Raw genomic sequence first — 25,780 nt, 5'->3', positions numbered from 1 at the left:
GAGGGATTCTATGATTCTGATCCTCAGGATCATTCTGGCGAATCTGCACTGTATCCCCTTCATGAAGTTTGGTGCCCAGAACGGAATGCGGTATTCCAGATTGAAGCTAACCAGGGTTCTGTACAGCTGTAACATAACATCCTCCCCAATGTATTCCAGCCTCCTTGGAGGGAAGCCAAAATTCTACAGGCCATATTAATTATTTGCATACTTTGACTCCTGAACTGCTCTACTCATCCACATTTCCTAGCTTTTTATCATTTAGAAAAGTGGGTAACCTCACACTTTCTCATATTGAACTCCATCTGTCAAAGCTTGGCTCATTCAATCCATGATTGGCCCTTGCAATTTTCTGCTCCTGTCTACACTATTTATTATGCCACCAAATGTATTATGTTTTAATTTTTTTTGTGGTTTAAATGGCTCAATTTGAAACTATCTCAATATTTAACAATGATTTATTGCCCACGTAACATAAATATCCAAACTAGTAACATTAGTGATTAAAACGAGCAAACTAACATTTGGACATCACTATTATCAAGGACTTTCCAAAGTACTATAGAGCCAGTGGATTCCATTTGAAATGGCTGCTGTCGTTTTGTGGAGCAAATTCTTTCAGCCAAGGTGCCCACAACTTTAATATTTTAGTAAATGAGATGAAGAACCAAAAAAAATCTTGTCTTTAGTGGAGGGATAGATAATCATAGAATCTCTACAGTGCAGATGGAGGCCATTCGGCCCTTTGAGTCTGCACCAACTCTCCAACAGAGCATCTTACCCAGGCCCACCCCCTGCCCTATCCCCATAACCCCATGTATTTACCCCACTAATCCCCCCTAAACTATACATCTTGGGAGAGTAAGGGGCAATTTAGCATGGCCAATCTACTTAACCTGCATATCTTTGGAGTGCGGGAGGAAACTGGAGAGGAAACCCGTGCAGACACGGGGAGAACGTGCAAACTCCACACAGACAGTGACCCGAGGTTGATATTGAACCCGGGTCCCTGGAGCTGAGGAGCTGCAGTGCTAACCACTGTGCCACCGTGCTGCCCCAGTATATATTGCCCACATCCCTTGAATGGAAAAAAATAATGTCCCTCCTGGTCCGATCGAGACATGGCTGCAACACCTTGTTGGTCAATCTTAAATACCCTTCAGGACAACCAGGTATGGGCAATAACTATTGTCTTTCCAATGCTGCCCACATTCCAAAGGCAAGTTATTAAAAAAAAAAGAAAATCCTGTTACTGACACACACACACATAAACAACCAATCCATTATAAAGATGATATTTTAAAGTTTGTCCCCTGGTTTTTCTCCAAATAATTTTGAAAAACAATTCAAGAACTATGGAAAATGAGAAAAATATTGCAGTTCAGCTGACTAATTGGTACCGACGCAACCTGAGAATACATGTTTAGATGTATTGTCCCCTCAAAAAAGTAGACAGTTCAGTGGGTAAATTTAATCATGTAAAAAATGATACTTTATTTTTTAAGCTTTATTTTTGGGACCATAGAAAATGTAATTAATGAGAATATGAATTGGACGAATTGTTTTGTGGAAAGGATTTTGAGTGATTTGTGAGGGAAAAATAACATGGTAGCACGTGAAAGAACGTCAGGTAATCATTACAGGTCACCATCGTTATTTAACATTGTAACTGTCATCAACAGAGGCCGTTTACTGGTATAATGGTCAATAGTTACAGTATGTCCAACCCAGCAAGTGATGACAATATATCATTGAAATTCCCATAGGAAATGTTGTTTCAATGAAGTTACTGTGAAAATCCACAGTAGGTTTCAACAGAATTGTAGGGGATCAGCAGGGTCAATATATGGGGTTAGAGGGATAGGGCCTGGGTGGGATCGTTGTCGGTGCAGGCTCAATGGGCCAAATAGCCTCCTTCTGCACTGTAGGGATTCTATGAACACACAACCAATGTATGAATTTTAATATAATTGGCCAGATTTTGCTGTCAAAATAATGATGATCACTATTACTTAAGCTGAACTGGTACAGCAAGTTCAGGCAAGGAGCAGATACATGGTTAAATGCCAATAGCTAAAGATTTGCCATCAGAGATCGCCACTCTGTTAGATTTGCAAAAACATTATTTTGCTGTCTGCCCCCCATTTACAAGCATTAAATGTCATTAAATGCCATAATCAGGTGTGCGAAGACAAACTAAGCTTGCCACAAGAAGTTAAGTCTTGGCATTACAAGGAGCTTGTACGCTTTTAACAATACGGCAAGTGACAATTAAAGCTAATCAGCCTTGCCGGTTCTAAAATTAACAAGTGTTACCAGTGTGGAGCTTATTTCTTCAGTTAGCGTGTTGGAGATTTTTTTTAAAAGACAAATTTAAAATTTACAATTTTTCACTTTTCCTTTTTGTCTTTTTTCAAATTCATATTTCTTATTCTGTATCTGCATTGACATTGAATTGACCCATTCTAACTTGCACTTCTTTCTGAGTCCTCGGCTATTTATTTCTTCAACCAAATGTGATCAGTTAAGGAGATACACAGTTGGTTGCTTGTCAAATTAACTTGGGTTCTAGGTGCCTTGTCTCTCTCGCTGCACCATGACCAGCTCGCATTCTTAGCAACTTCATAGACAAAAAGGTTTTGAGCTGAAGGGTGCAGGGACAAGTCTAACAGCAAAATCATAAAATCCTAGAATCCCTACAGTACAGAAGGAGGCCATTTGGCCCATCGAGCCTGCACTAACCGCAATCCCACTCAGGCCTTATTTCCATAACCCCAAATATTTACCCTGCTAATCCCCTGACACTAGGGTAAATTTAGCACGGCCAATCAACCTAACCCGCACACCTTTGGAATGTGGGAGGAAATTGGAGCACCCGGAGGAAACCCACGCAGACACGGGGAGAATTTGCAAACTCCACGCAGACAGTGACCTGAGACCGGAATTGAACCTGGGTCCCTGGCGCTGTGAGGCAGCAGTGCTAACCACTGTGCTGCCCATCTCCAACTTACTAAAACATCCACACCTTACGTACACAACAAGGGCCTGTACTCAGCCCGAACACTGCAAATTCAGGTATTTTATCATTTGATGTTACTCCAGGGGCTGTTTCATAAGTGAATTAAATGGAACAGCAAACCCAGAATTGAAGTAATGAATGTTTGTGCTTAGCGGTGTACCAAATCCTCCATTTTTCATTCAAACATAGTAGCTCAATACAAAATAAAATTTTGACCAACTCCAGATTTGGCTTCAATTGGTTCAACAATTGAGGACAATTATTTTAAGTGGTTTTTGATCAGAAATTTTGAATTATTCATTTTATTTTATTCAGATGTGTATGCACATTGATATGACAGTTATTTATGTATAGAGGTCCGTAATATAAAATCACACCTTATAATCTTCAGTGTAGGTGGCACCCAGCAGTGAAAGCATATGCTTTAAATCATTCCTTCAAGCAATGCGAGAAGAACTTCCACAGGGTCTTAACTCCTGCATTACTAACAACTTGATTGCTGCTTTCATACTGGGGATTTAAAGAAAGTTGGTTCAGGAAGTCTGATTCCCTTTCCCAACATGGTTGATTTTTTTCCATGGTTCTAGGAAAGGGATATTTTAAACCCATTATTATGTCAGAACCCATTATTATTTAAAAACCTCAAATAAATCCCCTCTTAACCATCCCCATTAAAAATGTAAAATCTGTCCTCTTAATTATAGTTTGCCACTGCAGGGACTCTTTGCCGTATGTTCTCTATGTCTTTAAAGTAATTATTATAATGGGACACCCAACACTAAACACAATACTTGAGTTGTGGCCCAACCACTGCCATGCACAAATTTATCATTCGCTCTTATTTGTTCTTGTATTCTATTTATAAACCCAAAATATTTTATCTACCTACATTTGCACTTTCAGAGAAGCATATATTTGAATCTTGGAGTCTCTGTTCAATTACACCTTGCAATGTATTTGCAACAAGTTTCCAAAGATGTTTTTCTGTTCAAATTGCATTATCTGAAATTTATCCATATTAAATTGCATCTTTCATCTCTCTGATCATTCCCCTAAATGATGTTCTCTTGAAATATTTTCTAGTTGTTTCTCAATTAACAAATTGCAGCATTATGCTCTTGAGTCATAGAATTATAGAATCCTTACAATACAGAAAGAGGCCATTCAGCCCATTGCGTTTGTACCAACCCTCCAAAAGAGCCCAATCCTCTGACCTAACCCCATAATCCTCACACTGATCATGGCGAATCGACCTAATCTGCACATCTGTGGGAGGAAACTGGGGCATCTGGAGGAAACCCACGCAAACACAGGTAAAACGTGCAAACCCCACACAGACAGCCACCCAAGGCTGGAATTGAACCTGGGTCCCTGGCGTTGTGAGGCAGCAGTGCTAACCACCATGCTGCCCCCAGATGTCCAAGTTCAAATCATCAACTGTAGATACCAACACAATATGAAGCTCACACTTACCCTGGAGTGCACCAATTCTAGCTCTTCTTCAACTTGAGAAAATCACATTAACCCTCACCTGTTCTTCCCTGTTCAACAACCATGTTTCAATCCATGCTTACTACATTTCATATTACCTCATAACTGGTCTCCCAAGACACCTTCTAAAAGTACAAAGACACCACATCCACTGCAATTCCTTTCTAACCCATTGGTCACAATTTCAAAAACAAGTATTACGTCTGTCAAACATAATGTAACTTTAGCAGATCCCTGCTAGCTGCCCTTGATTGATTGACTCACTCACCCGTAAATTCTAAAACGATCTAAATTATGAGTGCAAACGCAACTGTCACTGGACAGAATAAGGAAGCATTATCTACACAGAATCTCCTTCATATTACGCTTTCTGTAAAGAATTCTGCAAGAGAAAATTCCAGAATATATGATCCGTCTTTGGTCCCTTTGTTTTAACAACACAACAGAAATGAAAGCAACTGTTTTCATAACACAACAGAATTTTGGCATGACGTAATTTATGGACTTATTGAACTAGTTCATCCAGATCACTCTGAAAAAACATGCAGCTTTCACCTACTCAGCCAAGAAAACTAATTGAGTATGACCTAAGCGGGCAGTGGGAAAAATACTGGAAGAGGTTTTATTGGTCTTTTAGGATGACTTGCATCGATGTTGTTCATCGATATAGAATAAGGGAAAAACAAGACAGAGCTACAAGTCAGAGTAAAAAAACTTAATGTCATACACTGTGACAGCAAAGTCCGAATAGTTGGTGCAGTTCATATGAACCTTGAGGTCATTGTTAATTTCGTTCTCAGGATGTGGGCATTGCTGGCACACTGGGTTTTTCATGCCCAAAAAACCCCTGGTGGATCTTCTTCTCAAACAGCTGTAGTTCATGTGGTAGTTTTTGTTAGCCTTTGTAGTGGTTTAATACAACTGTGTGGCTTATTAGGCCACATCAGAGAACAATTATAAGTCATCCATCTAGATTTGGAACTGAAGTCACATATAAATCAGAACGATTAAAGATGATATACTTCCTTCCTCAAGAGATATCAGTGAATCAGCTAGGGTTCCGTGACAATTCAACAGCTTCATGATCACTATTGCTGATTCTAGTTTTTATTTCCAGATACCTTTTAAACGGAATTAAATTCTCAAATTGATTTAAACTTTCATTTCCTGGATTACTAGACTCGGGGTGGAATCTTCCTGTCCCGCCCGTCACGGGAATTGTAGCAGATTGGGGCGGACCATACAAAGGTCCATTGACCTTGGGTGGGAATTTCTGGCCTTGGGGCGAGCACGGCTGGAAAATCCCACCCCTGGTCTCTAACTTGCTAGTACATTAGTACAAGTACAAAACTACTGTGCTTGCTTCAGATTCACTTGGCCCATTTTTATGGTAATACTCTGCCAAGTAAAGGCAGGTGTAGGAAATGGTGCGACATACCAGATCCAAATATAAAAGAACCCTCGTGAAGAAGCCAGCAGTATTGACGGATGCCAGAGTAACACCAACAAGAAACATTGCTCGCAGGACAGAGTCTGGCTCATGCATATTAAGCTGCAGTTTCCTACCTGCTGCATCATTGAGATATTTGTGCGTTAAAGCTGAATATTTACAGCAGCAGTTTAACATTCTAGCTGGCCCAGACTGAAGTGACATTTGTGAGCGTGTTGTGACTATTAGAATATTAGCAACTGTTAGTTGTGCAGGGATCTGTTCCTTGTAATGTTTTTTTTAAAAAAACAGTATCACTTATCCACAACAACTTGCATTATCTAAGTGCATATTTTGCCCACTTCTCTTACCTCTGACCTCACACGGTGGCACAGTGGTTAGCACTGCTGCTTCATAGCGCCAGAGACCCGGGTTTGATTCTCGGCTTGGGTCACTGTCTGTGCGGAATCTGCACATTCTCTGTGTCTGCATGGGTTTCCTCCGGGTGCTCCGGTTTCCTCCCACAGTCCAAAAGACATGCTGGTTAGGTGCATTGGCCAGGCTAAATTCTCCCTCAGTGTACCCGAACAGGAGTGTGGCAACTAGAGGATTTTCACAGTAACTTCATTGCAGTATTGATGTAAGCCTACTTGTGACACTAACAAATAAACTTTAACAAAGCTTTAAAACTTTAGACTAGTTTCACTAGACTAGGTTTAAAAATAATTAAGTGGTTTACAATATTTATTCCTCATTTAATAACTTGAATCAAACATCTTCACAGAAGAGTAAAAAACGACTTGATGGGAATGTCTCAGTATATCAGTATACTGTACATCACACAAATCATAGAAATCATAGCTTCTTGTTAAAATCAAAACAAAAAACAAAGCACCAGCAACCTCATGGTTTGTGGGCTATGTTATTTTCTGGGACCTCCTGCCAAGTCCTGCAGGTTATATAAGGCACCACAGTGTGATTTAATGTCAGTCAACCACTGCTTACTTTTTAGACATCAAGTACCCCATCGTTTGGTTGCTGAGAGAACTTTTCCAAAGTTTACAGGCCTGCATATACAAATGTTCCCATTACGTTTCTGTACCGACTGCTTCCGAATCAGAATACACTAACTCTTCGAACATGAAGGGAGAAACCATCTGTCTATTTTCCAGCAACACTGAGCACATTTTGACTCAAAGTTGTCTGGTTCCAAGCTTTGGCAGCCATTTGCATTTGTCTCCTAGATAGTCTACAGTGCTAACTTCCAGCTGGGTCAGTAGGTATAGCACCAAAGGGGGGTGGGGGGGTGGGCTGGGTTTTCCAATGGAATCGATCCCACGTCTCTGTCACCAGTCTGCTGGGAAGCAAACATTTTCCTGAGTCAAGGATTGGCCTGGAGACAGGGTTTGTTGCCCTTATCAGCAGAGCCGAGATGGAAACCAATTTTGAGTAGGCAATGGGTCATCTCTGTAGGTAAGAAGTTTGGTCATTTAATGCTCAGAATCACAGGCATCAAAACCCAGCAAAAATAGTCATTGTGCACAAAATATGTCTCTAAAAGCAAATATAGAAGGCATCTTGCAACTGGCAGTCAATTGGTCAATTGTGTCAGATACCAATTTCCACATTTACAGTGTTAATGTGTTACTCAGCAGCTTGCCAGTTGGCAGAATTCAAAATAATTATCAAGAATCCTTCATGAGAAAAAAAACCTCCCATTTTATTGCTAGTAACTCCTACAACATGTCTGACAATGTCAAGCACAGTAATTTCTTGCTTAGCATTCTAGTTGTGTTCCTAAACTGTACAACTTTCAGTGAAACAACTTTAAGTGGTTTTCCCATTACAACCAACATGAAAGTTGCAGTTAGATTGTGTAGGACCGTTCTCGTCAGAAAATAAATATACTTGGTAAGCTAAATCCTGTGCATTTCTAAATTCCTATCTTCATAAACAAAATAACTCATAATAAAATACACTTAAAAATTTAAAATAGACCAATTCTATCCATCTACATCCTGCTCCCCAACAATCTCCTGCTCGTTGCTTCCTTCTCCTGCTCACTGCCTCTCCATTCACCGCTTTCCTCTCCTGTTCCCTCCAACTCAGCGACCCTATCGATTGCTGCTGCTCCCATTCTCTGCTTCCCTTTCTCGAACTCTCGCCTTGAACAAGGGCTCAGGAGAGGGGCAGGGAGAAGAGGAGATCAGGTGAGCAGAGTGGCGCACAGGAGGACTAGAGAAGGAGTTGTTGAGTGGAAAGGCCGGGGAAGGAAACAACAAGGAGGGGGGCAGGGGAGGGGGCAGCAAGCAGGAAAGAGCCAGGCAGGAAGGCCACTCCAAAAATGGTGCTGATCAGGTCACATGATGCTACGTCAGCCCCCACACGAAACAACACTATAGCAGAAATCCCAATACTAAATACGCATACCAGCCCCATTATATCCGCAAGCTAAAACAAAACAAAGCTGATTGAGGCAAATAAATTAGGGACCTACTTTAAAATGGAAAATTCATTGTTTAAGGGGTAGTTAACTTTTCCGCTGTCATGACCTACCTTAATGAATATGGATGCAAATCATGTTACTGTACCCATTATTATCAGATGAACTCTAAAGGAGGCAAAATCATTTTACTGACTCTTTAAAACACTCCCTACCTCCATGCAGCCGGTGTAAAACTGAACAACTATTGAACTCCGGCCGAATCCCTGAAAATCCCAAAACTTTCTAGAGGTGGACAGCGTCATTGTAAATGAACTCCTAAATGGAGCGGGATTGTTAAAGGCCCAATTGCTCCCCACTTCAGGAAAATGGCGGAATGCCATCATGGAGGCAGCCATTTTCCTCGCCTTCTGTTGCCGTCTGATCAGGGACGTGAAAATTCCAGCCAAGTGTGGCTGATACTATGTACCAGTGAGAAGGAGATTAATGAATAGTCAAAATGCTAATGGACACTTCAACGCTACCTGGAGATTTCTTTAGTAAGGGAAAGGTACATTTCCCGTTAACCTTTGCAGCCTTTCCAAAAGATTGGAACGACATCGTTCAAAAGGAATACAGTCCGATATTTCCAAAAAGTTGCAGTAACAAGCATATCTTTATTCTCTTAAGCAAAGATCATAAAGTAAAAGAAAAGGGAGTTTTCATTTGCCCAGTGGACCAATTAAAGGAACAGACATGGTGCTAGATTTCTCTGCTTGCTGATTTGGTACAATTTGTGCCAGAGCTGCTCGCCGCACAATGTTCTTTATATTTACGCTTGCTGAGAGGCTATTAAGATCATGTAGGCAGGAGAAAGGCATTGAATCACTTGGTATTCATCAGTGGAAAATCAGCAAGAGTTTAGTTGAGAGGGCGTGAGATCCCTCAATTCTTTCCCCCAGTTTGGTAAAGCCTTCTCTAGGCTTTCAGCAATGCCAATTTGAGCTTGCGGAATAGACATTGCCCAGCAAAACAAAGCAAGCTCACAAGTCAAGACGACAGCATTCCAATGACTTAAGGCTGACATCCAAAGACAAATCCAAAAGATAAAATTCAAGGGGGGTGATGGAGAGAAAAATCTGAGATATTCAACAATATGCTGACTATCATGACGTGCAAAACCTTTTTTGTCTGCAGCCACCAGGTTCAACTACAGACCAAAGTCAAATGGCCCCACTGCCAACAGAATGGTGTTTGTATTCTTAAGGATGACAATGTCATCCATCAATGCTGGAGAGAACATTTTCCGTAACAAGGGATCCACCATGGCAGCGGACCCTGCCCAGGCTATTCTCTGTGGTAGAACCACCATCAATAGGATAATTGCAACAAGCAATCCAATAGATGAAAGCCAACAAAATCTGCAGCCCCAATGGTTTTCCAGCAGACATCATCAGGCTGGTGGGTTTTTGCTCACATCAGGACTCCATGCATTCATCCTATAGATTTGGCAGGGAGGATAGCCCCCCCCCCCCCCACCCCACTACCCCCACCCCCCCCGCCCCACCCCACTACCCCCACCCCCCCCACCCCACTACCCCCACCCCCCCCACTACCCCCACCCCCCCCACTACCCCCACCCCCCCCCACTACCCCCACCCCCCCCCACTACCCCCACCCCACTACCCCCACCCCCCCCCCACCCCACTACCCCCACCCCCCCCCCACCCCACTACCCCCACCCCCCCCCCACCCCACTACCCCCACCCCACCCCCACCCCACTACCCACCCCCCCCCACCCCACTACCCACCCCCCCCACCCCCCTACCCCCCCCCCCACTCCCAACGTGAGTGGAGAGAGCACTCTCCACTCTCTCCACTCACGTTGTTTTGTTTCTTAAAGACTTGATTAGTTGTAAGTATTCGCATTCCAACCATTATTCATGTAAATTGAGTTTGTGTCTTTATATGCTCTGTTTGTGAACAGAATTCCCACTCACCTGAAGAAGGGGCTTGCAGCTCCGAAAGCTTGTGTGGCTTTTGCTACCAAATAAACCTGTTGGACTTTAACCTGGTGTTGTTAAACTTCTTACTATGATCTCTGTGGCCAGACAAATGTCAAGAAAAAGCACCAGAAACTTTCAATTGCATTCGTCAACCCAATCAGAGCATTTGATTCAGTAAATCATGAGGCTCCGAGAATGTGCTTCAAATATTTGTATGTCTATGAAACTTTATCACAATCCTGCAAGTGCTTCACGATAACATGAGCGCAACTGTCTTGAGTGGGAGATCTGACTTCAAAATCTGGCCTGGTGTGTGATAGCCCCCATTCTATTTAAATTGTACCCGAAAGTGGCTATTCAGGTCAAATATTAAATACAGCCTAGATGGAAAACTTTAATCTCAGTTGCCTCCATGCCAAAACTAAACTGATCAACATAGACAGACATACACGATCTATGGTTTGCACTGTTGATGCTCATTCTGCATCAGATTTGCAAGCCATCCTCGATCTCTTCAAGTCTGCATTAAAGAAACTCAGCCTATCCTTAAATGTTGCCAAAACAAAACTTTTATCAACCCAGACCTGGTTAATAAATATGCCCCTGTCCATATATGTCGAAGGAGAGACTCCAGAATACGCTCAGCACTTTCCATATCTTGGCAGCTGCCTCTTCCAAAAGACAACCATTGATAAGAAGATCCAACACTGGATCAGATGTGCCAGTTCAGTTTTCTACAAACTTTGGCAGCAGGTATTTAACAATAAATTCCTCTGCAAGTCAACAAATCATAGAAATCATAGAAACCCTACAGCACAGAAAGAGGCCATTCGGCCCATCAAGTCTGCACCGACCACAATCCCACCCAGGCCCTACCCCCATATCCCTACATATTTACCCACTAATCCCTCTAACCTACGCATCTCAGGACACTAAGGGGCAATTTTTAGCATGGCCAATCAACCTAACCCACACATCTTTGGACTCTTTAAAAACAAAGCTCCTAGAGTAGTCCTGCACTGCAGTGAGACTTGGACTCTTTATCAGCGGCACTTAGGTCCTGAAGTTCTAATGAATTTCATCCTAAAGGAATTGGTTAGTCAGAGCTCTGAGATGCAGAAGGATCTTGGTGTCTTGGTGTATGAATCACAAAAGGTTAGTATTCAAGTACAGCAAGTAATTAGGAAAGCTCATGGAATGTAATCATTTATTGCAAGGGGAATTATATACAGAAGTAGGGAGGTTATGCTGCAGTTGTACAGGGCACTCATGAGACCACACCTGGAGTATTATGGATGGTACTGGTCTCCTTATTTAAGGAAGGATGGAACTGCAAAATGTTCAGAGAAGGTTTACTACCTGGAATGGGCAGATTCCCTTATTGGGAAAAGTTGGACAGGCTAGACTTGTATTCACTGGAGTTTAGATGAGTAAGAGGCAACTTATTGGAAATATAAAAAAGATTCTGAGAGATCTTGACAGGGTGAATGTGGAAAGGATGTTTCTGCTTGTGGGAGAATCTCGAATTAGGGAGTCTCTGTTTAAAAATAAGGCATTGTCCATTTAAGACAGATAAAGAGAGTCTTTGGAACTCTGTTCCTCAAAAGGTGGAGGAAGCAGAGTCTTTGAATATTTTTAAGGCAGAGGTGGACAGATTCTTGATTAGCAAGAGGATGAAAGGTTAGTGGGGGTTAGAGACAGGAATGTGAGGTTGAGGTTAAAATCAGATCAGTCATGGTTTTATGAAATGGTGGAGCAGGGTCTAGGGACCAAGTGGCCTACTCCTGCTCCTAATTTGTATGTTCAAAACAGCACGAGAGAAATTCCATCAGCAATGTCTTCGCAACACTCCATTTGTGGTCTCACCAAGGCTGTAATTGCAGCGAAACCTCTTTACTCGTATGCTCAAATCCTCTTGGAATAAAGGCCAACACACAATTTGTCTTCCTAATTGCTTGCTGTACCTGAATGTTGGCTTTCAGTGACTTGTGATCAAGGACACCCGGATCACCAGTATGGGATAACGCCCGCAGGAGGTCGATTCAAGCGGAAGCTCCCAGGTCAGCTGACTGAAATAATGCAGGTGGAACAAGATCAGGCTTCCTGTAAGCAGAAGCAGATTCACCAGGTGAACCCAGAAAATCAAGAAACGGAACGGAGCAAGATCACAATGAGCACGCTTTAAAAAACTTTACACGAACATGGGCTAAGAAGGTTCACTGGACATGGACTGAAATGGCTGGTGCTAAAAAGGAGTTTAAAAAAAGTTTATCATCTAACAGAGGCAGAGGTGAAAACACTACTGGTTCAAAGGGTAGAATGGAGGGGTGTAATAGCTGGAATGAAGAAACCATCACAAAAGGCAGCATGATTCACATGGAAGGCAGTGACTCTATGAAGGACCCTCCAGAACCCTAGTGTCAGAAGAAGTATAATTACATCATTAGGTCAGCAAAGTGTACAAGTGTATCGTGATCAATAACTGGGCACATTGCTATATCATCACAAAGCAAATAGGTATTCCTTAGCACAATAGTCAAGCATTATACTTCAGGGCATCACATTTCATCGTGGCCCTTGTCCCAGTAGCAAAGCAGCATTCATGTCAGTTGTCTCGCATCCTGCAAAACAAGCTAGCACATTGTGACCTCTCACCCTAGCTCTTTAACCCCTGTACCTACAATTAGTATCAACCATTCCATAAACCCTGACTGATTGTGGCTGTAGGATTGGGAAAGTATTGGTGCCAATGAACACTGTGCACTCTTCCTTCAGGAAATGATAGCACACGGTGCCAGGGAACACTAGGAAACTGGATGAGGAAATGCCAACATCTGCTGCTATGTAACAGCACATGAATTGGAAGAATTGACAATATTGGCTTCAATTTAGCCTGGCAGTTGGGGTGAATTCATGTGATTCACTGGGCTTGGAACAGTCTATGGGCTGGGTGTTTTGTGAAGGTGATGACCCTGTCCACCAGTTGAAAAGTCAAGGTGAGCCTGTCTTTGCCAGCCCTGGAAGCCAAGACCAGATTTTATGGTCTCCAACCAGTTAGTTGCCAGTGGTTGTGGCTTCTGCCAGCTTGTGGCAGGACGTCACACCTCCAAGAGCCGTCAGCCAATCAGATGGAGCAGTGGCCATTGAATCCCTGGCAAAGAGCTATGGAGGAGATGCAACTGAAGGGCAAGTGGAGTGGCCTTGCCAGGGGCAGTCAGGTAGACCCCAAAGGGGTGGGGGAGGCAACAATCAGGAGGTTAGGGTGTAAGTTCAAGCAGGGATGTCCCTTTCCATTGAGGGCCCTTTTAGGACACAGGATAGTGAAGTGGAGTCCTCCCTCTGCTCCCCCCCCCCCCCCAAACCCGGCATTGAGTCTGTAATCATGTGGTGTGCGTACCCACCACCACTGATAAAATATTAGAAGTGGGTAAACTACAGGCATGGCAGCCCCTACCATTCCACCCAATCTTATGCCTCCTGCCCCAGAGGCAGGGAGGCAAATTCCATCCAGCATCCTTCCGTATTTAGTGTTTCTATGTATTCTTCAGTCTTTTACTCCAGTTACCACTTTCCCTGGTAAGAGATCTACAAAGCAGCTGATTAAGACGGATTGGTACACATGAACACCAAAGTTAACAACAGTGCTTTTTTTCTCTCCAGTGCCTTCAAATCAGGAGGTCGCTGAGAAGATTGTTGAAGAGCAAGAAATTGCAGTTCCCTCTACCTCTGGCAATGCCGCTAACCCTTCACTGCTCCCCCAACCTCACCTTGCCCTCTTCCTCAAACTCAGCAGCCACCAGACGTTCACTCAAGGGGGTTCAGATAGTGTAAATGAGGAATTAACACACGGTAAAGCAGAGCACAAAGAAGTCAATCACTGCAGATGCACAAGTGGGCAGTGAGGTGGTCCACATAAGACACCACTGCCTGGGCGGCAAAGTAAATGGGTGATGATCTCAAGTGTCGAGTTGTGAAGATAAGGATAGAAACAGAGAGTCAAATGCGCAGACATTGTGTGTGTCTTTCTCAAGGTATATGACAAATGGCTGAGACACAAATGTCTCTACTGATCTGTCATAATCCAAAGTCAACTCCTTGCAGAGCAACCTGAAGAAAATGGAAGCTGTCGGAGCACTGGCAAACCTTCTTCATTTTGAGACAGGTCAGTCCGTCAATGTAAAGGTATTGACTGAAGACTACTGGTCTCGGAGGAAAGCATCTGGAGGGGTCAGTGTCACCAGGATTGTGAAGCAGAGGGCAGCACCTCAGGAGGACTGGAGGTTCGGTGTTTATTGTTAGGCGCCCAATAGAAATATTTAGTTAGTGCCAAACTTAAGTTATCAGCAAAGTAATTTTAGAGCAATTGATGTATCTAAGAGCAACAAACTGATGTCAGATTAATTAACAAAAAATAAAATGGCTCAGTGCACGCATTTTATTTATAAAAAGGGATCTAATATAAAATATTTTATTTAGAACAATTCAAGTGCAACTTTACACTCAGGGTCTTTAAGTGGAACCAAAAGGGAAAGTGTAAGGTGTCGTTTCAATACTTTCAAAAACAAACACTCCTGCCATGAAAGCAATCTGTGGATGGTTTTAGAATTAGAATGTTACAAAAACAGAACTGGTCATTATTAGCACAAAATTTGTTAAAATGTTGCAGTCTATTGCAGTCTTGGGCGGCACGGTGACACAGTGGTTAGTACTGCTGCTTCACAGCTCCAGGGACCTGGGTTCGATTCCCAGCTTGGGTCACTGACTGTGCAGAGTCTGCACATTCTCCCCATGTCTGTGTGGGTTTCTCCCGGGTGCTACAGTTTCCTCCCACAGTCCAAAAATGTGTGGATTAGGTTGATTGGCCATGCTACATTGCCCCTTAGTGTCCTGGGATGCTTGGGTTAGAGGGATTAGCGAGGTAAATATGTGGGGTTATGGAGATAGGGCCTGGGTAGAATTGTTGTCGGTGCAGACTCGATGGGCCGAATGGCTTACTTCTGCACTGTTAGCATTCTATGACCTTATAGGACTTCTATTACTGGCAGCTACCCACTTAACATAATTTCAGGCATCTTTTCAAGACTTTTGAAGGGTGTAGTAAATTGTGAAGCTGTATTTAAAGTAATAGCTCCCAAATAATACCATCTTAAATTATCTCCAAACACATTTTCTGACCTTATAAAATCGGGATTAATAATTTTGTCTTCTTTATATATGGGCATCTATGTGGCAGAGTCCAAATGCCAAATACAACCACACGTTTCAGCAACTTCATTAATCCAAAAATGTTTCTTTCCAATAAACTGATTAGTTAGACAATGTTACTTTCAAAGCACAGGCAGAGTTAATGAGTTTAGTCTGGAGTTGTGATACTGAAAGTCCCAATATTATGCTGGGAGTGCATGGACTGTTCCTTAAAAATGCCTTCTTGGAATATTTTCTGGATGTTTATTTAAAGTAAGCCTTTGAAAACATTTCCTTGTCAATGTAACGTTTTAAAGACACACCCATTAAAAATAAAGATTCAGTTCCAAAACTTTGAAGAAAACAAGTTTACATTGCATATTTTAACTGTACTTTTACCATATGGAAGTGTATTCAAAGACAGATGGGCTGTTCTCTCACTGCTGCCTGCACTCCCAAATATAAAAGGTGGCAATTCTACAATTCCAGCAACATCACAGTTCCAGTTTTCATGGATCTTAAGAATTGTAAGTAGGTTTAAAACATTGAAACATAGAAACTAGGAGCAGGAGTAGGCCATTCAGTACTTCAAGCCTGCTCAGCCATTCAATATGATCATGGCTAATCCTCCATCTCAATGCCATATCCCCATACTCCTTGATGCCATTCAAATCTAAAAGTTATCTTATCTCTTTCTTGAATGCACTTAGTGACTTGGCCTCCGCAACCTTCTGTGGCAGAGAATTCCACAGGTTCACTGCTCTTCAAGTGAAGAAATTTTTCCTCTTCTCAATTTAAAATGTTTCAATCAGATTTAGGCACTTTCTTTTTGGAGGTAATCAAATACATACTGCCTGTGTATTGTTGTCATATTGCAAGTACAAAGAACCATTAACGTGCCAATTCTCAGGCGATTCAATTTGTGAAGGCATCTCACTGCAAAAAGAGCATTAGATATTTAATATTCATAGTTTCTGTTATAAAATGCACAAATATAGATTTATTAAATGTATATTATTAGAACCATAGAATCTCTAGGGTGCCCCTCAAGCTATAAGCCACTGGTGACGGATTAGGCACTTGTTCCAGGAATCACTAGCTATGGAAACGGATGAAGGTTTGCCTTAGTGCACCATTAGGTGGAGAGTGGAAGACCGCACCTGCCTCGTGCGTCATTAATGTTTCATTGATTCTCCTCTTCCCCCATCTATACCCTCAAAGCGTTTAGCCAGCTACCATAGTCATAGAGTTTTACAGCACAGAAAGAGGCCGTTCAGCCCATCGTGTTTGTGCCGGACATCAAACACCTATCTATTTTAATCCTGTTTTCCAGCACTTGGTCCGTATCCTTTGATGCTATGGCATTTCAAGTGCTTGTCCAAATGCTTCTTAAATATTGTGAGGGTTCCTGCCTCCAGAACCCTTTCAGGCAGTCAGTTCCAGATTCCCACCATGCGCTGGTGAAAATGTTTTTCCTCAAATCCCCTCTAAATCTCCTGGTCCTTACCTTTATGCTATGCCCCCAGTTATTGATCCCTCGACTGAGGGGAAAAGTTCTATCCTGCCTATATCCCTCATCATTTTGTACACTTCAATCAGGTTCTGCCCTCGGCTTTCTCTGCTCTAAGGAAAACAAGCTCAGTCTAAGCAGCTTCTCTACATAGCTGAAACACTCCAGCCCAGGCAACATCCTGGTGAATCTCCTCTGCACTCTTTCTGGTGGAATTACATCCTTCCTATAGTGTGGCGACCCAGGCTGTATTCCAGCTGCAGCCCAATGAGCATTTTGTACAGCTCCATCATAACCTCCCTGCTCTAATATTTTGTGCCTCAGCGAATAAAGCCAAATATCCCATGTCTTTTTAACCACCGTATCTACCTGTCCTGCTGCCTTCAGCCGCACATTCGTCTGCTGTATCCTCCGCAGTCTATGGAGGCCCTTAATTTTTGCATCTGTCTATGTGTCTTTAGCCAGCCATTACTTTGGATCTGTAGCTCTTCACTCTTGGACCCAAAGGGAAGATCGGGTGGACTCTCAGAGGCTTTTTCCCAGGGTGGAAATGGCTGCTACGAGAGGACACAGGTTTAAGGTGCTGGGGGGTAGGTACAGGGGAAATGTTAAGGGGAAGTTTTTCACACAGAGGGTGGTGGGCGAGTGGAATCGGCTGCCGTCAGTGGTGGTGGAGGCAAACTCAATAGGGTCTTTTAAGAGATTCCTGGATGAGTATATGGGACTTAATAGGATGGCGGGTTATAAGTAGGCCTAAAAGGTAGGGATATGTTCGGCACAACTTGTGGGGCCGAAGGGCCTGTCTGGGCTGTAGTTTTTCTATGTTTCCATGAAAGTTAGACATTGTACATTGGACACAGTTAGGTGCCAGAAGGAGATGTCACAATACTGGATTAGAAAGTCAGCAGGTTTGCTAGGCTACTGCCATGAAGAACGTAAGCAGGTAAACTGAACTACCAACACCCAACCTTTATGTTAGGACAGCATTAAACTCTGAAAACACTCAGCAAAGCTGAAAAGCTATTACCGACAGCAGAGAATTTCATGGATTGGAACCCCATCAGTTGAACTGATAGATTTGAAGTTCATATTACTTTGATTTGCGACAAAATAAAAATTAAAGGCAATGTCCCATTTCATTTATTTGTATCTAACCCACTCATACGATGCTAATCACAAATAAAATTTTACTTGGCAGTACCCAGAGGAAAAGGGGAGTGTCTAATCACACAGGGGATATTTTTTGTAAGTGCTGTGTATATTATAACTGATAGAAGTCCATGCCTCTTTTCTGTCAGTGTTTAGGATCAATGGGTTTATTTAGAATTCCTGTTTCAAGATTTATTTTTCTGGCCGCTGTGTACTAGAATGTTGCTTATGAGAGGATTTTTCCTAATAAAATCTCTCCGCTTCTTGTATCAAAACATAATTATTGATTTTTCTGAAGACCACTTCAACATTTAACAGATTAAGGAAAGAAAATCAATATTTTCAAAAATGATTGGATTCTTTCACAGAATTTTGAATTCGGCTTATTCAACTTTGGGACGCTGTCTTTGTTGCTCAGGTGTTTAGTCATGGGTAATTGTGACTGGACAGATGTTATCGTAAAGACTAATCTGGTTCACTAATGTCCTTTAGGGAGGGAAATCTGCCATCCTTACCTGGCCTGGCCTACATGCAATGTGGTTGACTCTCAACTGCCCTCTGAAATGATTCGATTTATTGTCACATGTATTGGTATACAGTGAAAAGTATTGTTTCTTGTGTGCTATACAAAGCATACCATTCATAGAGAAGGAAAGGAGAGGGTGCAGAATGTAGTGTCAGTCATAGCTAGGGTGTGGTGAAAGATCAACTTAATAGGCCCAGAAAGCCACTCAGTTCAAGGACAATTAGGGATGGACAATAAATGCTGATCTTGCCAGCAATGACCACATCCCATAAATTATTTTTTTTAAAGTTTCAGTGAGTGGTGGCTAGATTTCTATATTACGCTCTTTATGTGATTGTAAATAAAGAGGTAAGTGTAATTTGGTCTCGACCAGCTGCAACTTAGAAAGATTGCTCCATTGGCTTTGCATCAAATAGTGGCCAGTCCAGATATCCAGATGTATGATCTCTACTGGTTGGTCATCAAGGCCTCTTTGTTCCAGAGGATCAGCTCGTACAGATTAAAAGTATCGACATCTATGTGAGAACTAGACAAGATGTGCTTTCAATTGCTGCCAGGTGTCAAATGCAAGCTGCCCAGGAGACCTCTGTTCAAATGATATCTAGTTAGCCGTTAGCAATGGTTAAGATTTGAACTGCCTGAACTTAGAACAAATTGTTTGATGCTCACCCTTGCTGAAACATTAAAACAAATTTATATAATTAAGGGTAAGGTCAGTCTCCTGCTTCACACTGGTTCGAGAATTCCCTTTTACAGTGTAATGTTTATCACAGACTTGGCTGAAAGCTACTGAAAAGAACCACAGTAACTTTTTTTCTTCCTTTATAAGGTCATGAATGGCAAGGGCCTTGTTCATGAGTGAACAAATAGCCTGAAGGAAAATGCAAAGAGACGGTGATTGTTAATCTGCTGGTAGGTCACTATAGGGCAACAGTGGAGAAAGAGATTGGCAAATTTGTCCCCTTAGCAGGCACACTGGCTGGAAATCTCAACGAGAGACGGAGGAAGCTGGGACAATTAAGGTTTCTGCTTGAATGAAGCAGCGATGGATACCTCCAAGGATTCCTTGCAGAATGCTGAGAGAGAGCCATCCTCTTACTCCTCTGGACTTAATCAAGGTAGAGTCAAGCCTGGAATAGAAGCAAGGCAGTGAGAGGAGTTGTGATGGGGCATGGGGGGGTGCGGGATTGGATTTGGTGGTGGCAAACCAGTGGGGTGTGGGGGTGGAAGAGAAGAATCTGAGGGTCCAAGACAAAAATGGAGAAAGAGGATAATGGATTCAGATATGAAACAACAGTCAAAATCTTAATGCAAATGGTTGCAGAGGAAATTCGATTTCCATAGACGTGGCTGAGATTAGGAGAGATATCCTGTTTGATGATAAGGGGCAAATGATACAAGGGAATCCAACTTTAAAGTCTTAAGATTCTGTAATGAGATTAAATTGACCTGTCGACAGTGAGGAGTCTTCCTGAGGTGTCGGCAAGCTAGTGTTCAGGTTGGAGACAGTTGTTGGGAAGAAATTGACCCCAGGAGCTGTTGGAGTTTGCCCAGGGGAATCAAAGGGCCAAGGTGGTGTGGAGAGTCAGTCAGGAGCCAGTAAAGGTTGATCTAGGGGTCCAGCAAAGATGCATAGTGGCCTTGCATGTCAGCACTTTAATTATTAAAGCCAAACCGCAACAAAAAATAGCTATGCTTCTTGACAAAACTGCATTGCAACTCATGAAGGCTGGACTTCAGTGAGAATAAAGCTCGACTGTAATTTGTTTTTCAGCAGATTGTCAGCCCGTCTGTTTAGACAAAATTTATAATTTCCACTATTTTGTATAATGAGGACATAAAATTCACAAAAACAGTCCAGCGAAAATAGGCATATGCCTCATTTAATTCACCCTTCCATGCAAACCTATGGTTCTACCATCAGAACAATTCCAGATGTTTTACATCTACTAGTTTAATCAGAAGACTGTTCCAAGTAGTAATCACTCCTTGTATAAATAATTTCTTCCTGATGTCAGTCCTAAACTTGCATTTTGTTGTATCTTTATACTTGTGTCCTCTTGTCCTGTGGTAATGGTTTAACATGTTATACTGCTCTTGGATAACCTTTTCTGCTCTACACTCATCCATTCTTCTGCAGTTTTTTTGTCTTTTCCCAATAGCTCAGTTCTCCCACATTAGGATCAATCATCTGGGTTGTTTCTCTGCAATACTTCCAAGAATTGAATACATAGAAACTTCGAGCCTGCTCCACCATTCATTATATTCATGGCTGATCATCAAATTCAATATCCTGATCCTACCTTCCCACATATCCCTTGATCTCTTTAGCCTCAAGCGCTATATCTAATTTATTCTTGAAATCAGACAACGTTTTGGCCTCAACTACATTCTGTGTTGGTGAATTCCACACATTCACCACCCTCAGGGTGAAGAAATTTCTCGTCACCTCAGTTCTAAAAGATTTACTCCTTATCCTCAAATTATGACCCCTAGTTCTGGTCTCCTGCACCATCGGGAACATTCTTTCTGAATCTACCCTGTTAGAATTTTATAAGTTTCTATGGGATCCCCTCTAATTCTTCTAAACTCCAGTGAATATAATCCTAACCGACTTAGTCTCTCCGCATATGACAGACCTGCCATCCCAGGAAATAGCCTGGTAAACCTTTGCTGTACTCCCTCTATAGCAAGGACATCCTGTCTCAGATAAGAACACCAAAACTGCGCACAATACTCCAGGTTTGGCAGCACCAATGCCTTATACAATTGCAGTATTAAGAGGGTAAACTTTAAGGCAGGAAAAGACCATTGGTCCATATAGCCTACCCTTTCAATCTCCCTATTGGATTCTAGACGTAATAATGCAGACACCACAACTCCAAGAGCTCGGGCTTCCCACGGCCACCAATGTAGATCCCAGTCTGAAATCAGAATTGGATCAATCCCATATTGACCACTGTGCGGCACGGTAGCACAGTGGTTAGCACTGCTGCTTCACAGCTCCAGGGACCTGGGTTCGATTCCCAGCTTGGGTCACTGTCTGTGTGGAGTTTGCACATTCTCCTCATGTCTGCGTGGGCTTCCTCCGGGTGCTCCGGTTTCCTCCCACAGTCCAAAGATGTGCGGGTTAGGTTGATTGGCCGTGCTAAAATTGCCCTTAGTGTCCTGGGATGCGTAGGTTAGAGGGATTAATGGGTAAATCTGTAGGGATATGGGGATAGGGCCTGGGTGGGATTGTGGTCGGTGCAGACTCGATGGGCCGAATGGCCTCTCTCTGTGCTGTAGGGTTTCTAAGCTTCTAATGCTTCTATGCATATGGAGTCCAGTGGTCCACCCTATACAGGATCATCAGCGGAATATGCTTTACAGTTGAGGATTAAACTTACTTCCTGCAAGAGTCCTTCCATTACCATTTCTCTTATCGCTCTTTTTTGCTAGTTATTTTTTGTTGATATGCTCAAAGCAAAACAACTTTAAATCAGGACTGCCGGGGGAGGAAACGCACAAATCTAAAGCGTGAAAGTTGACGGAACCTGGGAGTGACATTAAGCCATTTGAATAGAGGGACTCAAAGGTTTGGGAAGAGCTGAGGAAATGAGGCATTCACATTGGGCAGAAATTCTTCCAAAAAATCTCCGAGTGTCATAATGGTGAGAATAATGGAGTGATCCGCGCCGGTCTCTCAGGTGCGCTCTGCATCGCGACCCTCCCACATGTTAGGAATGGGTTAACTGCAACCTTCCACTTTAGAACTAATTTGTAAGTTAATTGTTTAATAGCACTCACCGGGATATATAAAGGGGTTACAGGTGGCACTGGGTGTGCATGTGGAGTTGTAAAAGAGAATAAAGTGTGTTTGCGAAGAAGCTGGACTTGCATCATCTCTTATTACCGGATGGCAACTGAGGGGCTAAACACCACACTGAGTCATTTTTTTGGAGAGTTGGGAGTTTCACACCGGTAGACTTAGATAGAACTTCGAACAGTACAGCACAGAACAGACCCTTCAGCCCATGATGTTGTGCCGAGCTTTATCTGAAACCAAGATCAAGCTATCCCACTCCCTATCATCCTGGTGTGCTCCATGTGCCTATCCAATAACCGCTTAAATGTTCCTCAAGTGTCTGACTCCACTATCACTGCAGGCAGTCCATTCCACACCCCAACCACTCTCTGCGTAAAGAACCTACCTCTGATATCCTTCCTATATCTCCCACCACGAACCCTATAGTTATGCCCCCTTGTAATAGCTCCATCCACCCGAGGAAATAGTCTTTGAACATTCACTCTATCTATCCCCTTCATCATTTTATAAACCTCTATTAAGTCTCCCCTCAGCCTCCTCCGCTCCAGAGAGAACAGCCCTAGCTCCCTCAACTTGGAGGGTATTCGGGCTGTGGGGGGGCCGGTGAGCCCAGCCTCAGTGCTCAGGCACAAGAGCACTGGGAGATCCCCTCCCTCACCTCGCAGACAATGGGACCTCCCCCTCCATCGGCAGCATGATCCTCCACCCCCCTCCCTGACAACATTGGAGTATCAGGGTCCTCCTGATAGGTTCCCCTGCCCAATCCCCAGCATGCCCCCTATCAAGTCCCTTGATATGCCCCTCCCCAAAATCAGGACTGCCTTCACAATCCACCTCTGCATGACCACTTGCACCGCCTCCCCCGCCCCCCCCATCATGGCCCCCACTCAGACCGACTGGCAGTGCCCATCTGGTACCACCAGGCTGTCCGGTGGCCGCTGTTTTGAGCCATCTGGTGGGCACTGCCAGTGTGCCAGGAGGGCACCTGTGTACCAGGTGAGTTCCGACTGGTGTACCAGTCATGCACCCGACCACCCAGGGGGCTTCAGTGGTCTCCGAGTCCCCCGGTGTGACCATCGCGCCAGGTCTCCTGCTGGTGGAGACCAGTAGTGACTCTCGCCTTTATCCAGACAATGCACACTCAGTAGCTGCTTACACTGGTGTCACTGGATGATTTCCTATTGCATGGGTGCTGCACACCCTATGGATCACCAATATAAATCTGCTCACTTCGCTAAAGCCAGCATCAAGGTGACACTTTTTTAAAGAATTGCACCAACCAGGGAACCAGCCTTAACCAGACTGACTGGTTTACATTAGGATTGTCATTGACTGTGCCAGATCTGCCCTTCAGGAGCCAGTATCATAATCCCAACCCCACAAACAACAACATAGAAACAGCTAGTGAACAGAACATTATTCAAGGTGTGGTGTGGCTAGAGCATTGTACAGCTTTAGCATAGCAATTTCACATTGCAATGTACAGGTTTGGCAATGTAGTTCAGCATTCTATTTTTACCTTGCTGATTGCCATTCATTAGCGTAAATCAGAGAGATATTTGACACTCTTGGAACTGACACATCACAGGTGTACCAGATCACATCCAGTTCACCAGATAAACATGAGGGGATGAAAGAGGTGCCAGGAATGAGAAAACAGTGAAGTCCACTTGTACATAGTTAGAGTAAAATTGAATCTTAAATTCTGGACCAGGGTACAATGGAAAGAATGAGTTATGTTGGAGCCTCCTATGTGGAAATTCAGAGTAACCCAAAATGCAGGTCACTGTGGAGAAAAAATAAATCAGCAACTTTTCTGGGGAGACATTTTCAAATTCATAACTTGCTAGCTTTCAAATACAAAAAGTATTTGCTCTTAATCATTCGGTAAAAATTTTATAACTACTTAATTGATCAAACTGGCTCCGGTGCTGTGTAACACATTTATCAAAATAAGTTTCAACAGAGCAATTCCTCTGTGCATAGGATTCTTGGTAAAAACACACATTTCAGAGCTAAGTATACTGGGGTCCCACCCTGTGCGTAAGAAGCTGCAGACAGAGAGGATAGTCACCAGTACTCCGGAATGGTTCACGCAGTTCAACATTAAGTCATCTTTTAAATACATCCAGTTGAGGAGTGATTACTCAAGAACACTATTATCAAAGTATACTGATGTAAAGATGCAGAAACGTCGATTCAGAGAAACAAAGTATATAGAAGCAGGAGTAGGCCATTCTGCCCTTCGAGCCTGCTCCGCCATTCATTATCATTGCTGATCATCAAATTCAATACCCTGATCCTGCCTTCCCCGCCCCCCCACCCCATCCCCCCAATATTCCTTTAGCTCCAAGAGCTATATTCAAAGTACAATCTTAATTTTTCAGAAGATTATTACAATTTACAGATTGGTTACAACTAGGCAGCTGTGACTAGCTAATTCGGCAAAAGAAATTGACCATCATTGTAATTAAACAAAATGCATAGAAATTCCAAGTCAACGTCTTTAGATCCATTCTGGTACGTGGCAATACTTCAATGTAATAGACAGACACATTTATTTCATTGATTCCACATCAAGGGGAGTTAATATAAACACATAGATTATTTTGTTGGGCAAAACTAAGCATGACATTCTTAAAACAAGATCCACTGTACTATTTTCTGCGTAGCTGTATAGAACTTTGGTGGCTGCACACACAGCTTAACTCTGGAACAGATTCTGCATTTTACAGCTTGGTTAAGTTACACTGTGTACTGAATATTTTCTGTACAGCTTTGTACAATGTATTCTTTCAACCATGATAAATGCAATTAATACTTGCTCTCATCAGGGATTGTCCCAATTTTCAAAACCATTCAATTTGCAATCAGCAGATTTCAATAATGTTCCTTCAATTTGTAAGTCCTTATTATGTCAATCTTCAAAAGAGTGACCCGACTATAAAAGGTAAAGGTAAAGTCGCCATAGTCCCAGATGACCATTGGCTGCTCTCCCTTTTGAACGGCACGGTGGCACAGTGGTTAGCCCTGCAGCCTCTCAGTGCCAGGTTCAATTGCGGCCTTGGGTCACTATCTTTGTGGAGTTTACACTTCCTCTCCATGTCTGCGTGGATTTCCTCCGGGTGCGCTGGTTTCCTCCCACAGTCCGGTGCGGGTTAGGTTGATTGGCTATGCTAAATTGACCCTTAGTGTCAGGGGGAACGAGCAGGGTGAATACATGGGGTTATGGGGA

General features: G+C 42.9%; 1 protein-coding gene across 2 annotated transcripts in view; it reads right to left on the bottom strand.

Annotated features, from left to right (window-relative positions):
- Positions 1-25,780, bottom strand: part of arhgef3 (Rho guanine nucleotide exchange factor (GEF) 3) — a 305,631-nt gene that overhangs the window by 237,254 nt on the left and 42,597 nt on the right. The gene's annotated exons all lie outside the window — the stretch shown is intronic.

This window comes from Mustelus asterias, chromosome 3 (genome assembly GCF_964213995.1).
Source record: "Mustelus asterias chromosome 3, sMusAst1.hap1.1, whole genome shotgun sequence".
Classification (NCBI taxonomy): Eukaryota; Metazoa; Chordata; class Chondrichthyes; order Carcharhiniformes; family Triakidae; genus Mustelus; species Mustelus asterias.
The sequence above is the reverse complement of the archived record's forward strand: the minus strand, read 5'-3'. Positions and strand labels throughout refer to the sequence as shown.